Raw genomic sequence first — 17,449 nt, forward strand, 5'->3', positions numbered from 1 at the left:
AGTTTGGTGTTTTATGGTGGTTTCATGGTGGTTTCACCCTGCATGAAATGGTATGAAGTTGCATTTGAATTTGGTGGCCTTGGACCCTGCTTGAAGTGGAATGAAACTGCACTTGACTTTGGCTACCTTGCATCCTGCTTGAAGTGGTATGAAACTGCACTGAATTTGGTGGCCTTGAACCCTGCTGAAAGTGGTATGAAACTGCACTTGAATTTAGTGGCCTTGGATCCAGTTTGAAGTGGTATGAAACTGCACTTGAATTCGGTGGCCTTGCACCCTGCTTGAAGTGGTTGGAAACTGCACTTGAATTCGGTGGCCTTGCACCCTGCTCATAGTGGTAAGAAACTGCACTTGAATTTGGTGGCCTTGCACCCTGCTTGTAATGGTCGGAACATGGATTTGAATTTGGTGGCCTTGCACCCTGCTTGAAATGCAATTTCAAGGAATAGTCATGAGTCAACTGCCAGCCCGCCAGCCGCGAGTGAACTGCCAGCAGATCAGGCTTGAGGGACTGAGCTTCCACCCCAAGAACCCATACCAGCACTCCAGAAAGCCCCCCCACTGGCCACCAATATTGGAATTGGTGGAGAGGTGGAATATTGCGTCGGGGGACCAGCCCTCCCGTGTGAACCTGAACCCAACGGGTCCCACAGTCTAGTAATATCTGTTTTCCGGAGCACTTTCCAGGTACCGGCAGCTTGCTGTGTAAAAAACGCCCTGTTCATCCCCTTTAAACTCCCTCCCTCTGTCCTTAATCCTACACCCTCTAATATTTGACATTTCCACTTTTAAGAAAGACTGTCTGCCCCATTTATGCCTAATCCTCTATTAGGTCTCCCTCTGAAGGCAATGCTGCAGATAAATTAATTTTAGGTTGTCCACCCTCTCCTTATACCTTATACCCTCTGATCCGGGCAGGATCCCGGTAAACCTCTTGTGCACCCTCTCCAAAGACTCCACACTGTTCCTGTAATGGAACGACCAGAACTGCACACAATACTCCAACAGTGGCCCAACCAAATAATTGATTAAATGGGTCATTCTCACATTGTCAAGCTGCAACTTCTGTGGGATTGGTGTTTTGCCCAAAGTTGGGGAATCAAGAAGTAGACGATTTAGGTTTAAAGTGAGAGATGAAAAATGTAATTGGAACCTGAGGGACAACTTTTCCCTTCAGAAGTTGATGGGTATATGGTGCTCCCAGAGAAGATAGATGAGCCAGGTATTCTAACAAGACTTAGAAGACATTTGGACAGGTATATGGATAGGAAAGGTTTAGAGGGACATGGGCTAAATGAGGGCAGGTGGGACTTATGAGGATAGGGCTTTTTGGTGGGCGTGGACATGTTAGACCAAAAGGTATGTTTTTGTGTTGTTTGATTCTATGACGATAATTGACTGAGAAGACTAAATGTAACATCTCCAATTATTTGATGACATGAAACAAAGTGTGTGTATATGTGTGCTGGCTTTAAGGGTATATAGACAGGCTACATTAATGGGCAACAACAATGGCAGATGGCGCTAGTATGGGTGTTGTGGGCCGAGTGGACTAGTTTCCAGAGGGCTAGTATGGACATTGTGGGACATATTTGGGCTGGCAGCTCAGTCACTCAGGCCTGGTGGGCTGGTAGCTCAGTCACTCAGGCCTGGTGGGCTGGCAGCTCAGTCACTCAGGCCTGGTGGGCTGGCAGCTCAGTCACTCAGGCCTGGTGGGCTGGCAGCTCAGTCACTCAGGGCTGATGGCTGGCAGCTCCGTCGCTCAGGGCTGGTGGGCTGGCAGCTCAGAAACTGTCAGACATTCTCCCCAAAACAGGTTAGAATATCTGTGAGAGAGAAGGGGAGAGGATGGAGAATCAATTTTAAACATTTTTCATCTATTTCTGCAAATCACAGCAATGAAGGAGGAAAGTCTATCCTGGCCTGGATGTCACAGGGAGCCAATTACATCGAAGCGCCGAATGGCCTACTCCTGCACCTATTTTCTCTGTTTCTATGAAGGGAGGGAGAAAAGTACTGGGGTGCGATGTAATAATTGCAGGGGGAATACTTACTGATGGGCCGAAGGTACTCCTCCTGGGTAGTACAGGCCTGATGGGCTGAAGGGATTCTTAAAAAAAAATCTGAGTGAAATCTTAATGGCACTTTGTCTGGACTTTTACTCGCCTGGCTAATAGTGGCCTTTTGGGCCAAAATATTGTTCCTGGGCTAATACGCGCATTTTGGGCAAAAGGGACTGCTTTCTTAGTTAATAATGGCCTTGTGGGCTGAAATGAGTGGTTTCAGGCAGGCCAAACAACTCATTTCATTTCCATTTCCATTTCTATTTCAGGCACAGGGTAGGCCAAACAACTCATCTCATTTTCATTTCAGTTCATTTCCATTGCCATTTCAATTTTGAGCACAGGGCAGGCCGAACAACTAATTTGATTTTAATTTAATTTTATTTAAATTCCATTACCATTTCAGTTTCAAGCACAGGGCAGGCCAAACATCTCATCTCATTTTCATTTCAGTTCATTTCCATTGCTATTTCAGTTTCAAGCACGGGGCAGGCCAAACAACTCATCTCATTTTCATTTCATTTCCATTGCCATTGCAGTTTCAAGCAGAGGGCAGGCCAAACAACTCATTCATTTTCATTTCATTTCATTTCCATTGCCATTTCAGTTTCAAGCACAGGGCAGGCCAAACAACTCATCTAATTTTTATTTCATTTCATTTCATATCCATTGCCATTTCAGTTTCAAGCACAGTGCAGGCCAAATAACTCATCTCATTTTCATTTCATTTCCATTGCCATTTCAGTTTCAAGCACAGGGCAGGCCAAACAACTCATCTCATTTTCATTTCATATAAACATAGAAACATAGAAAATAGGTGCAGAAGGAGACCATTTGGCCCTTTGAGCCAGCACCGCCATTCATTGTGATCATGGCTGATCGTCCCCATCAATAACCCATGCCTGCCTTCTCACCATATCCCTTGATTCCACTAGCCCCCAGAGCTCTATCTAACGCTCTCTTAAATCCATCCAGTAATTTGACATCCACTGCCCTCTGTGGCAGGGAATTCCACAAATTCACAACTCTCTGGGTGAAAAAGATTTCTTTCTCACCTCAGTCTTAAATGGCCTCTCCTTTATTCATTTAATTTACATTGCCATTTTAGTTTCAAGCACAGGGCAGGCCAAACATCACATCTCATTTTCATTTCATTTAATTTCATTACAATTGCCATTTCAGTTTCAAGCACAGGGCAGGCCAAACAACTCATCTCATTTTCATTTCATTTCATTTCCATTGCCATTTCAGTTTCAAGCACAGGACAGACCAAACAACTCGTCTCATTTTCATTTCATTTCATTTCCATTGCCATTTCAGTTTCAAGCATAGGGCAGGCCAAACAACTCATCTCGTTTCCATTTCATTTCATTTCCATTGCCATTTCAGTTTCAAGCACAGGACAGACCAAACAACTCGTCTCATTTTCATTTCATTTCATTTCCATTGCCATTTCAGTTTCAAGCACAGGGCAGGCCAAACAACTCATTTTATTTTCATTAAGGGCTAACAAATCATTTATTGCAAGTACATTGCAGACTCACAGTTCAGTTGACTCACAGCAGAATCACATTTGTGGCTTCTCCCTCGCGATCTTCCAGAGTGACTGACTAGCGACCAGGCATCTAGGGTTTTATAGTTCTGCCCCCCCCCTTCCCCGCAAGGGATGTTACCTTCATCATGGTGATTGACAGTCCTGAGGATCAATCAGCTTATCTCGATTATTTAAACACTCATAACTTTTTTATTTTTCATCGATCGGAAAAATCCTCAGAGCTGCCTTGGGGCAGTGGAGGACTGTGAATAAGATCGCCAAAAATCATAGTGATATAGGATAGCGTTTTTTCTAAAATCAATATACAGCGCAGCGCAGTGGTTAAGATGAGACTTTTTGTTATATAGATGAAAGCTAATGTGAAGGTACATCGGCCAATTGTGAAGTTAATTGGAATGTTGTTTTTTATTGCTAGAAGATTTAAATACAAGAATAACCATGTCACCATAAAATGTATTTGGCCGTGCTAAGAACACAGCTGAAATAAAATGTACAATTTTTATCTTCTTACCTGAAGAAGGGTATACTTGCCATAGATGGAGCGGAGTAAGGTGTAGTGGCCATTTGGCTTAATTTTGTGTGTCATAAATGATGGCATTTGCCTTTAAATTTTGTCTGCCTGTAATTATGTGGGTGGGATTTATTACGTAGTCGGAAGCATGTTTGCTGCTGGGATTCTTAGCCAGAACCTTGTAATTTTTTAGTTAGTTCAGAGGAAGCATAGAAACATAGAAACATAGAAAATTAGGTCATTCGGCCCTTCGAGCCTGCACCGCCATTCAATATGATCATGGCTGATCATCCAACTCAGTATCCCGTACCTGCCTTCTCTCCATACTCCCTGATCTCCTTAGCCACAAGGGCCACATCTAACTCCCTCTTAAATATAGCCAATGAACTGGCCTCAACTACCCTCTGTGGCAGAGAGTTCCAGAGATTCACCACTCTCTGCGTGAAAAAAAAGTTCTTCTCATCTCGGTTTTAAAGGATTTCCCCCTTATCCTTAAGCTGTGACCCCTTGTCCTGGACTTCCCTAACATCGGGAACAATCTTCCTGCATCTAGCCTGTCCAACCCCTTAAGAATTTTGTAAGTTTCTATAAGATCCCCTCTCAATCTCCTAAATTCTAGAGAGTATAAACCAAGTCTATCCAGTCTTTTCTTCATAAGACAGTCCTGACATCCCAGGAATCAGCCTGGTGAACCTTCTCTGCACTCCCTCTATGGCAATAATGTCCTTCCTCAGATTTGGAGACCAAAACTGTACGCAATACTCCAGGTGTGGTCTCACCAAGACCCTGTACAACTGCAGTAGAACCTCCCTGTTCCTATACTCAAATCCTTTTGCAATGAAAGCTAACATACCATTCGCTTTCTTTACTGCCTACTGCACCTGCATGCCTACCTTCAATGACTGGTGTACCATGACACCTAGGTCTCGCTGCATCTTCCCCTTTCCCAATCGGCCACCATTTAGATAATAGTCTGCTTACCCGTTTTTGCCTCCAAAATGGATAACCTCACATTTATCCACATTATACTGCATCTGCCAAACATTTGCCCACTCACCCAGTCTATCCAAGTCACCTTGCAGTCTCCTAGCATCCTCCTCACAGCTAACACTGCCCCCCAGCTTAGTGTCATCCGCAAACTTGGAGATATTGCCTTCAATTCCCTCATCCAGATCATTAATATATATTGTAAATAGCTGGGGCCCCAGCACTGAGTCTTGCGGTACCCCACTAGTCACTGCCTGTCATTGTGAAAAGGACCCGTTTACTCCAACTCTTTGCTTCCTGTTTGCCAGCCAGTTCTCTATCCACATCAATACTGAACCCCCAATGCCGTGTGCTTTAAGTTTGTATACTAATCTTTTATGTGGGACCTTGTCGAAAGCCTTCTGGAAGTCCAGATAAACCACATCCACTGGTTCTCCCCTATCCACGCTACTAGTTACATCCTCGAGAAATTCTATAAGATTTGTCAGACATGATATACCTTTCGTAAATCCATGCTGACTTTGTCCAATGATTTCACCACTTTCCAAATAATAAGCATGGTGGGACAACATAGTTTTCGACCATGAGTGAGAGCTTTCCAACATTAAAGAAGTTTTCTAACGTTTCGGAGCCACATGCTGGAGTTTGACTAAGATTGAAATGTACTTATCAAGAAGAAGTTTGGATGAATATCTTACTGGTTTACTTCGACAATAAAAAAACTATTCATCAAGAGACTGTGGGTTGAAGATATTTCTTTCTACGGCTTTGAATGTCTCGTGTAGAGCTCCCATGAAATGTAAAACGACACTATCTCCTTACCCCGTATCTCCTCATTGTGGCTAGAGGGAGCAATTCCTTGAATGATAATAATAATCTGCCACTATTCAAGGGTTCCTTAACCTTGTTCCTGTAATGACATGTCTGGTAAATTAGGGAAAGTCTGAGTAGATTGGATCACTAATCACTAGGATTTAATAGAATGAAAAATTACATAATTGAGACATACAAAATAGTATAGTATAGTATAGTAGTATAGTATAGTGTAGTATATCTTTATTGTCATTTTCCTGAGTACTCACATACCAAGAGGAAACAAAAAAACGTTGCTCAACCAGTGTCCATTCAGTGTGCAGTAAAAAATAAATAGAAATAAAAATACATATATCATGAACAAATTAAACACTCTACTCTCTACTAAATATCAACAGGCGTTCCGATCGGCAGCGGCACGACAGTGGCTCTGCTGCAGTGTGTCCAGGTTGATGGTTGGTGCGCGATACTTTGGCAGGGGGCAAAGTCCGTTTATCAGTCTTATAGCCTGCGGGAAGAAGCTGAGGAGCATCCTGCTGGTTTTGCAGCTAATGCTCCTGTACCTCTTCCCAGATGGCAGGATGGAGAATATGTGATGCGATGGGTGGTAGGGGTCTTTGATGATGGAGATGGCTCTGCTGATACATCTCTTCCTGTATATGTCCAGCAGGAAAGGGAGTGGAGCACCAATAATCCTGCTGGCGGTCTTCACAATTCTGTCTAGTTAGTGCCGTTCGTACGCCTTGCAGCTCCCGAACCAGGAAGTGATGCCGTAGGTTAATGTGCTCTCGATTGTCCCCCTATAAAAAGTTCGTAGGTGTGTAGTGGGGAGACCTGCTTTCCGTAGTCTTCGGAGAGGGTGTAGTCGCTGCTGGGCTCTCTTGACCAGTGCTGTGGTGTTGGTCGTGGATGTCAGGTCATCTGACAGGTGGAGTCCTAGGAACTTCACGCTGCTGACCCTTTCCACATCAGCTCCATCGATGTGCAGAGGTGTATGGTGTTGTTTTCCCGCCCTCCTGAAGTCAACCACCATCTCCTTACTTTTTTCCACGTTAAGAATGAGGTTGTGGGATTTGCACCATCCTGTGAGCAGCTCCACGTCCATCCTGTACGCCGACTCATCATTGTCACTGATGAGACCCACCACTGTTGTGTCTTAAAGATACTTATAGATCGCAACAGAGTAGATGTGGGGAAGATGTTCCATGATTACCATGATTATAGTCTGTAAACAAGGGCTAGATTATTTGGGGCTGAAATGACGAGACATTTCTCCATTCAGAGGACGCTGTAGCATTGCAATTCTCTATTGCTGAGGACTGTGGGGTTTCAGTCAATACATTCATAATAGAAATCAATGTATTTCTTAATAGCAGAAAACATAGAAACATAGAAACATAGAAATTAGGTGCAGGAGTAGGCCATTCGGCCCTTCGAGCCTGCACCGCCATTCAATATGATCATGGCTGATCATCCAACTCAGTATCCCGTACCTGCCTTCTCTCCATACCCCCTGATCCCCTTAGCCACAAGGGCCACATCGAACTCCCTCTTAAATATAGCCAATGAACTGGCCTCAACTACCCTCTGTGGCAGAGAGTTCCAGAGATTCACCACTCTCTGTGTGAAAAAAGTTCTTCTCATCTCAGTTTTAAAGGATTTCCCCCTTATCCTTAAACTGTGACCCCTTGTCCTGGACTTCCCTAACATCGGGAACAATCTTCCTGCATCTAGCCTGTCCAACCCCTTAAGAATTTTGTAAGTTTCTATAAGATCCCCTCTCAATCTTCTAAAGAATTAAGAGAAATGAAGAGAGAAGAAAAAAATGGTGTCATAGTGGAAAATTGGGCATGATGGTGTTGAATGGTGGGGCAGTCTCCAGAGGCTAAATTATGTACTCCTACCCCTATTTATTGTGCACTGATGAATGTTTGTTTTTTAGCAGTCTGGGCTTGACTTAGCTTTTAAAATATTTATGGTAACTATTTGCATCCAACATAAGTAATAGTTTGAAGGAGATTTTTCTGTGAATAATGATACAAAATAGCTCATTACTATTCCAATGGAACATCAGGACAAATGATCACAACATTGGTTAAAAAGGTAACTAGCAAAGTGCCTTAAAAGTGAAGAAAGAAGTGAGGCAGTAGAAAGCTGAAACCAGGTTTTACCTTACTTATGAGAGGCAATCTTGTTGACTACAGAATCTAACTAAGCAATGGTCATTCTCATCCTTGTCAAGTAAGTCTTCAACAACTGCTCTGATAATTGAATTGAAAATTGAAAGATATAGCATGGAAACAGGCACTTCAGTCCATCGAGTCAATGCTAACCATCAATCTCCTGTTCACACTAATTTCCCATTTCTTATTCATTCCCTACACATTAGGGGCAATTAACCTACAAACCAGCTGTCTCTGGGATTTGGGAGGAAACTGCGGAATCTCATGTGGTCATAGGGAAAATGTGCAAACTCCACACAGAGAGCAGCCGAGGTCAGGATCTAACCTGGGTCACTTGGGCTATGTTCACCAGCTGCATTACAACATTAATGGAAATTTTAAATAATGTATTCAAAAATCTCTTTAACTCTGTCATCCCATTAACGATTGAGGACATAATGCTATGTTAGGTGTTATTGTTGTGTTGTTTCTTCACGTTCTAGAGTTCACCATCTCTGGACTGTCAATCATGCAGACTAAGCTTCAATTCCAAATTGTGAAACTATTTCCAGATTGTGAAAGTATCCCACAAAGAGTAGGAGTGAACGGGTCCTTTTCAGAATGGCAGGCAGTGGCGAGTGGAGTGCCGCAAGGCTCGGTGTTGGGACCACAACTGTTTACCATATTTATTAATGATTTGGAAGAGGGAATTTGGAGCAACACTAGCAAGTTGGCGGATGACACAAAGCTGGGTGGCGGTGTGAACTGTGAAGAGGATGTTAGGAGATTGCAGGGTGACCTGGACAGTTGAGTGAGTGGGCAGATGCGTGGCAGATGACAGCATAATATAGATAAATGTGAGGTTATCCACTTTGGCGGCAAAGACAAGGGGGCAGATTATTATCTGAACGGGGTTAGGTTAGGCAAGGGGGAGGTGCAGCAAGACCTGGGTGTCCCTGTACACCAGTCACTGAAAGTTGGCGTGCAGGTACAGCAGGCAGTGAAGAAAGCTAATGGAATGAGGGAGATCTTATAGAAACATATAAAATTATAAAAGGACTGGACAAGCTAGATGTAGGAAAAATGTTTCCAATGTGGGGCGAGTCCAGAACCAGGGGCCACAGTCTTAGAATAAAGGGGAAGCCATTTACGACTGAGGTGAGAAAAAACGTTTTCACCTACAGAATTGTGAATTTGTGTAATTCCCTGCCACAGAGGGATTGGAGGCCGTCACTGGATGGATTTAAGAGAGAGTTAGATAGAGCTCTAGGGGCTATTGGAGTCGAGGGATATAGGGAGAAGGCAGGCACGGGTTATTGATTGGGGACGATCAGCCATGATCACAATGAATGGCAGTTTTGGCTCGAAGGGCCGAATGTCCTCCTCCTGCACCTATTTTCTATGTTTCTATGTTTTTATGTTATTTATGAACTTCCTCCAATTTACTTTCATTTATGGGCTGGATTCACCTCAGTGCCCAAATGAATTGTTCCTGTGGATAATTCTGTTTGTATTATCAAAGAGACTTCAGTAACCATATTTTGTTGCAACATTGGCAGGTGAGCTTTGAGCGTTTTGGATCACGATAAGGCAGATGAGATGAGTTTATCTTGGAATCATGACCAGCACACACATTGTGGGCCGAAGGGCTTGTTCCTGTTCTGCACTGTTCTATGTTCCATGATCTAATGTTCTATTCAAAACTGTAGGATTGACAGACATATAGGGATAGGAGATTACAAAAAATAGTGATGTCATCACGGGTTCTGACATCCCCACCGTTGCCTCAAAAAAGCAGCCAGCATCATCAATAACCCACACCACCCTGGCCATGTCCTCATGTCACTCCTGTCATCGGGAAGAGGGTGCAGGAGTCTGAAACCGTGACCTCCAGGTGCAGGAACAGCTTCTTCCAAACACCTATCAGGCTCTTGAATACAACAAACACCAACTAATCTGTTCAAGAAGGAACTGCAGATGCTGGAAGGTCGAAGGTACACAATTGCCGGAGAAACTCAGCGGGTGCAGCAGCATCTATGGAGCGAAGAAAATAGGTGACGTTTCGGGCCGAAACCCTTCTTCACTAATCTGTCTTGATCCCATTATGGCCTTTGGCCTCTTGTTTTGTTTTGAACTAATATATTGTTTTTTCATTCATTGGACTTTTTTTTGTTTGTTTTTCTATGAACACTATGTTTACAGGCCTGTTATGCTGCTGCAAGTAATCATTTTATATTTGTTCTGTTTCAGTACATATGACGATGAAACATTCTTGAATCCCTTGTTTTCCAAGTGAACTTTCTTGAGTTTTTAGCATTGCGACGATGGCCTGAAGAAGATAAACATTGCCCACAGTTGAAGTATTTTGCAGACACAGTATCAAACACAGTCCTTTAGCTGACTAATTGATGAATAGCTCATCCATGTTATTGATCATCATGCAGATGATCTTCTACTTTCATCAGTATGTACATAAACCATGGTTTGTCCTGCCATCTGCTGTGGAATTCCTATGTAGTGAATGGCTTAGATATTCATTGTGAATAATTGCACAAGAAAGGTAACTGCAAACCTACAGCCTGTTTGACACTCTGCTGTATTTTATTTTGCTATATGAATTTCTAAAATGGGACTACCCACTGTAACTGTACCTCCACCACCATCACCCACCACCACCACACCCCCTCCACCACCACCACCCCCTCCCCCCACCCCACTCCACTCCCACTTCCCCCCCCCCCCCCCCACACACACACCCTGATGAGCTATGGATACGATTTAAAAAAAATAAAAGCACTGCAAATCGAAATATGCAGCATTCATTCTGAAAAGTTACATTAACTTGCATTATTTATCATGCAAATAATAAATATTCTATCAGACGAAGTACCAATGAATTGTTAATTATTAATGAAGTTACCCCATTTCAAGTGACATTTGCAATCGACTAGCAGGGACAGTCATCCGAGACACAGAGTTACATTTTAATTTGCTCATGTTAAATTTAACCACTCACACCTACCTCTCCTGCAAGGATACTGCCGTATCTTCCTCTTGAGCTACCGCAGTCCCATGGCGATTGTGTTCCACCAACAAAGCTGTGTAATGGAGCTACAAGCAAAGTGATAGCAGCAAAACCCTTGGGAAAAATCCATGTCAAGGGGGCGGGGGGTAGTTGTCACAGAGTTGAGTGGTGCTTTCAAAGCATCCACGTTAAGTTGCTGCAGTACATTTTATGAAATATATGGAGGAGTTTATTACATTAATGACATGAATGATGAGAGGAAACTGGATCAAACTACAGGTGCACAACCTTTTATCCGAAAGCCTTGGGACCAGACACTTGTCGGATTTCGGACATTTTCGGATTTCCGAATGGAAGATTTTTAGCGTAGATTAGGTAGGTAGCGCGGGCGGCTTGAAAAGTCTGGAGCGGCTGCCTCCTCCCCGGAGACCGGGGAATCATTGTAAATCATTGCTTAAATGTTAGTCAGTTAGTTTGGAGGGATTTTATGGGGTGGTGGTGGGGTGGGGTGAAGGGGGAAACTTTAATTCTTAGTCCCCTACCTGGTCGGCGACTCGCAACATCGCGGAGCTGGGGGCTCCGTCCGGCCGCGGGCGGCGCCAGTTGTAGCTCCGACCCCGGCAACTCTCCCCCTGGCTGCGAGGCGGTCCAAATCCAGCGCCGCCCGCGGTCGCACGCCCGCAGTCCCAGCTCCGCGAATGTTGGGAGTCGGCGGCCACAGCTCTCCGGAGTTTACAGCACGGCGACCCGGTAAGGCATTGCCCGCTCCCCGCCGGTATCCCAGCGCTGCGACGCCGCTGACTCCCAACATTCGCGGAGCTGGGGCTGCGGGCGTCCGGCTGCGGGCGGCAGTGGATTTGGAGCGCCTCGCAGCCAGGGGTAGAGTTGCCAGGGTCGGAGCTACAGCCGACGCCGCCCGCAGCCCCAGCTGGGAGTTGGCGGCCACAGCGCTGCGGAGTTTACTGCACGGCGACCCGGTAAGGCATTGACCGCTCCCCACCTCTCCGACCAGGTAGGGGACTAAGAATTAAAGTTTACCCCTTCACCCCCCCTCCTTCACATAAAAGCCCTCCAAACTAACTGACTAACATTTAAGCAATGATTTACAGATGTTTAAGTGTCTCCCCGGTCTCCGGGGAGGAGGCAGCCGCTACAGTAGTACAGACCTGGGTTGAGCGTGGGTCGTTTCATGTCAGGTTTGGCGCCAAACGCGAGCTTTGGTGTGCAGACGACATCCTGGGGAAAAATGGCCGGTTTTCGGAGTTTTTCGGTTTCCGGAACACCGGATAAAAGGTTGTGCACCTGTACTGAAGTGGTTGTACAGCAATCTGATCAGTGCACCTCAAGAGTGTAACACTAATAGTAAGATTAAACGAGAACTTACCAGTTCGAAGTTTGATCTGTATTTTATGAGGAGTTACGATGAGGGATTACGTAAAGAACCCGTCCAGCACGCATGCGCGACATACATCAAAGCAGCGGTGTGGAATCACAGAAAACAACACAGTAATTGAAATAAACATAGTAAAGATAAGGAGAACTAAGTTACCAGTTGATCTCTATAATTGAGGGCGGGAGCGGAGAGGGCACGTAATCCCTCATCGTAACTCCTCATAAAATACAGATCAAACCTCAAACTGGTAAGTTCTCGTTTAATCTTACTATTTTACTTCGGTGTCACGTGAGTGACTACGTGAAGATTTTAAAGCTCTGTGATTTCAAACCATGTAACAGTCCATACTTCACTCGCTGCCGAAGTCATCCAAGGGAGGAAGTATGTTACCGTAATCAAACATGAATCTGTTTGCAAAACAACAATGGTATTATTTGACAATAATAACAAAGAAATTAACGCTCCCCCGGGCTTAAATTATATATATTTTTGCAGCGTCTAAAATTCTCTCTGCAATTGAAACAGGTTTTATAATGGCTAGTTGTAGAATGTTAAAAAATTATTTCCATGGACCATCCTGCTGTTATCAAGGTAGGTCCAATAGCACATCCATACTGTTTAGCCGTCGACATGGATGCTACTCTGGTGGGGTGAGATGTGTAATATTGGTATCCACTCCAGCAGTTCCCAATACCTGTTTGAGCCATCTAGAGATGGTTTGGCTCAGTACCCTGACCCAGTGGCTTACTAGTGGCTGACCGATTGTGCTTGTCGTCTCCCTCAGGAATTTTAGGTTGTGATGATATTGTAGAAGGTGAGTCATAACACATAACGATGGTCAGGTGGATACGCCCGGAATTCCATAATGAGACCTGAAGTTCCTGGTTTACTCTGTTTTACCAGCTCCTGAATGATGAATGTTATTTGGTCTGATGTTATGACCATGTTGTCCAGTCTGAGTGGATAAGGCCTGGACCCTATGTTGAGTCTAAGCCATCAGCATGGCCGTATACAGGGTAGCTGTCTTCAGAGTAAGTATCTGGCTGGTGGCCATCCCTAGGTAAGCCAGGAGAACGCTGACATCCCAGATCTTGCTATATCTAGGTCTAGGGTTTTGAATAGAAGGTACCTCTCTTTAATTTGGCCACCAGTGGACGAGGTCCTATGGCCTGTTCCCCTTGGTGTCTGTCTTAGATAGACTGACAGTGCATTTCTAGTGCATTAGATAGTGCTATAGTTCAGACCTTCATCGTGGTGAAGGTTGGCCAGGAACTCCGATACATAGATATGGTGGTTGATAGTAGGTTTCTGTTCTTGAGCAGTATGTTCCCACTTTCTTATACTGGGGAGATATGGAAGTCGGTGAGATGCTGCCGTCGTGTCCATGGTCCTATTTGACAGTCCCAGGTTCATCAGAAGGTCTTTTTGGAATTTGCAACCAGTGCTTATCATGTCATGGCATGGGTGACTTCCTTCTGATGCAGGGTGGATCAGTGAAAACTGGTCCGCTGGAAATGGTCATGGGTTTCAATGACCCTGTCAAGGACCACTGGGAACCATGACTGTGTAGGCCAGTCAGTACTACCAAAGTTAGAAGTAAAGTTCATCTGTATTTTGCGTAGTACTTAACTGATGAGGCAGAAAAGGGGAAAAACATAGTCATTAGTTCCCCCCCCTCAGTTCAGTGGAAATGTATCCATTGCCGCTGCCTCAGGGTCTGGCTCCCAAGTGACATATATCGGAACGTGGTGATTCAGTCGGAATGCAAAGAAATCGATACCTCGCTTTGTAATTTCAGCAAATACTTTGGGGTTTAACATGTCTGCCACAGTATTTAGCTTACCTAGCAGATAAGTTGTATTGCAAAATATGTTTGTCGACACACCATTACCAGATTGTATTGATCAAATTGTCATAAGATATCGATTTTATCCCGCCCATGTGGTTAGTACAGGCCACCATTGTGATATGTCAAATTGTAAACGAACATGCAAAATGGTGCATGTTTTGAACAATATGCTTTTTAACCCATAGAACGCACCCAACATTTCCAACTAGATTTTATGTGCAGTGTCTGTGGTAGTGATGACTCTAGATTAGTCCAACTGCCTATGGGTTTTTTTTTTTTTTTTTTTTTTTATTTTGTTTTTTTTTTTTTTTTTTTTTTTTTTTTTTTTTTTTTTTTTTTTTTTTTTTTTTTTTTTTTTTTTTTTTTTTTTACTTTTTTTTTTTTTTTTTTTTTTTTTTTTTTTTTTTTTTTTTTTTTTTTTTTTTTTTTTTTTTTTTTTTTTTTTTTTTTTTTTTTTTTTTTTTTGTTTATTTTTTTTTTTTTTTTCTTTTTTTTTTTTTTTTTTTTTTGTTTTTTTTTTTTTTTTTTTTTTTTTTTTTTTTTTTTTTTTTTTTGTTTTTTTTTTTTTTTTTTTTTTTTTGTGTTTTTGTTTTTTTTTTTTTTTTTTTTTTTTTTTTTTTTTTTTTTTTTGTTTTTTTTGTTTTTTTTTTTTTGTTTTTTTTTTTTGGCCTGTTCTGGATATGGGTTATTGACAAATGATGGAACTGGTACTACGCCAATGTTCTCTTTCCATCATTATAGGTCTGAAATAGGCAATTTCATGGATCAGTCAAAGTGACCTGTATGTTGTTTACCCACTAGCACCTTTGTTCTAATGCAGAGGTCCAAGTTGAGTAGCTGATAATGCTGCTACTGTTCACAATTAGTCTTGCCACTTAGTCACATGGCCAGTTGATTGTTACCATTTAATTTGTTTTTAGTAGCTAATGCTGCTGAATTAGCTCACTCCATGGTTATGTCTATGTTAAATATCATTGAGATATGCCCTGACAACATGTTTCCTTAAGTGTCAGGGCTGATTTAAATTTCTTAGAAACAGTTTGGGTTCATATTAGCCCATTAATTTATAATTTGTGCTGCCATTGTTACCTCATCCAGCCAACTTTTTAGGTATCTTCGATGATCTTATGGATGGGTATTGAATAGTATGCATCTATTTTTCGATGCCTGCCATAAAGTATCCTAGGAATCCATTGTTTGGCAGTTGCAAACGTTTCCCATTAATGTGTGTATAGCTGACAGTATTCAATGTGATTAAGTCAATGATGGTGTGACATTCCCCATTTTACTTCGGAGTCACGTGAGTGACTACGTGAAGAACCCCGCTTACGACGCATGCGTGCCATATCGCTACACGCATTGCAACGAGTCACACAGGGGGAACAACGTTCCCCAGCGGGAGAATTTGAAAGTCGGGAGCAGCAGGTAAGAGACTCTGTTCCTTCCACTTACCTTTTAGGTGGAGACATGGACCGGATCCATGAAGGCTGCGGAAAGCTGGCGGGGGAGAACCGCGGAGTGCGGGCAGCCGGCAGCAGCAGCAACGGCACGCCAATCTTCCGGAGAGGAAACACCTGTGCCCGACTTCGCTCCCGCACCGGCAAAATTCACTTCTCGGCCGGGCGGGAAGCGAAGCAAAGACGTCCCGTATGCCAGTCTCAAGCGAGTCTGGCTTGGAGCAGTCGCTAGCGGCCAGCGCCGAGGCTGGAGGACAGAGAGCAACCACGAGGGACCAGTGCTGTAAGTACCGGGGGTACACAGGAGGGCTGGAGAAGCTCAGCGGGTGCAGCGGCATCTATGGAGCAAAGGAAGTGGGCGACGTTTCGGGCCGAAACCCTTCTTCAGACTGTAAGTACCGGGGTTGGTCTGAGGGGTCCCTACGAGCAGCCGGGAGCGGCCAGTGCTGAGGGCATTTGAGCCAGTCTGACCGGCTGCAAAACGACCGCAGAGGGACCAGTGCCGTGAGCACCGGGGTCGGTCCCAGCGGTTTAAGTTTACGAGCAGCCGGGAGCGGCCAGTGCTGAGGGAGCGCCCAGAACTGAGGGCATTGGAGCGGGGTTGACCGGCTGCATACGACCGCGAGGGACCAGTACCGTGAGTACCGGGGTCGGTCCCAGCGGTCTGAGATAAACGAGCAGCCAGGAGCGCTGAGAGCGTTGGAACCGGTTTGACCGGCTACACAGCAAAAAATCCCGACGACTCGGGTACAACCCCACGGACCCCATTGAATTGAATGGCGGTGCAGGCTCGAGGGGCCGAATGGCCTGCTCCTGCAACTAATTTCTATGTTTCTATGTTGCTATGACCCTTACTATAGGTATGGGGGGAAAATGGTGTAGACCTAAAAATGGGGGGTTTTCATAGAATCTGTTTGTTAATCCTTAAGGCGGGAAGTGCGGAGACGGCGCATCAACGGCACTTCCGCAATGTCCTAAAAATAGCGACGAGCTGTCAGTGCTGAAGAGCACTGAGTACGAGTTGGACCGCTAGCCAACGCTGGAGGAAGCCGGTATGAGTGGCTGCAGCATGATCAGCAGCCAGCACAGGTGCCTGTGAGTACCGGGACCGTGTGGAGTGGTGGACCTGCATACAGGACTGGTGCGGTCAGCGGAGGGGCGAGGAAAACCCGCAAACCAGTGCCCGTGTGTACGGGGGACGGGAACAGCGGAGGAAAAAAGGAGCTCCTGCACAGTGGCAGTCACATGAATGTGGAGACTAGCCGCAGTGGGCAGGAGGTAAGCCCCACATGGGTACCCCGTGAGGGACCCCTAGAGATCTCTAACTCTTTAAAAAAGAGTGGGCAGGACCCTGATGGGCCAGACCCTGACCACACAGGATTACATAATCCAGAAGCTGCTGGATGGTGGAGACTGGGATCCAAGGATGGCAGCCAGTATAAATTACATGACTGGCCATCAATTACAACAAATTTTCACAGAGACCATCTCCGAAAAAGGTGGAAGAAAGAAAGAAATCAGCACCACCATCTCCGAAAGTGCAAATCACACCAAAACAGGTGGAAGTGGAGGAGCTCCTCCATGGTAGCAGCCCCATGAATGTGGAGACTAGCCACAGTGGGCAAGAGGTAAGT

Source organism: Leucoraja erinacea, chromosome 3 (assembly GCF_028641065.1).
Source record: "Leucoraja erinacea ecotype New England chromosome 3, Leri_hhj_1, whole genome shotgun sequence".
NCBI lineage: Eukaryota > Metazoa > Chordata > Chondrichthyes > Rajiformes > Rajidae > Leucoraja > Leucoraja erinaceus.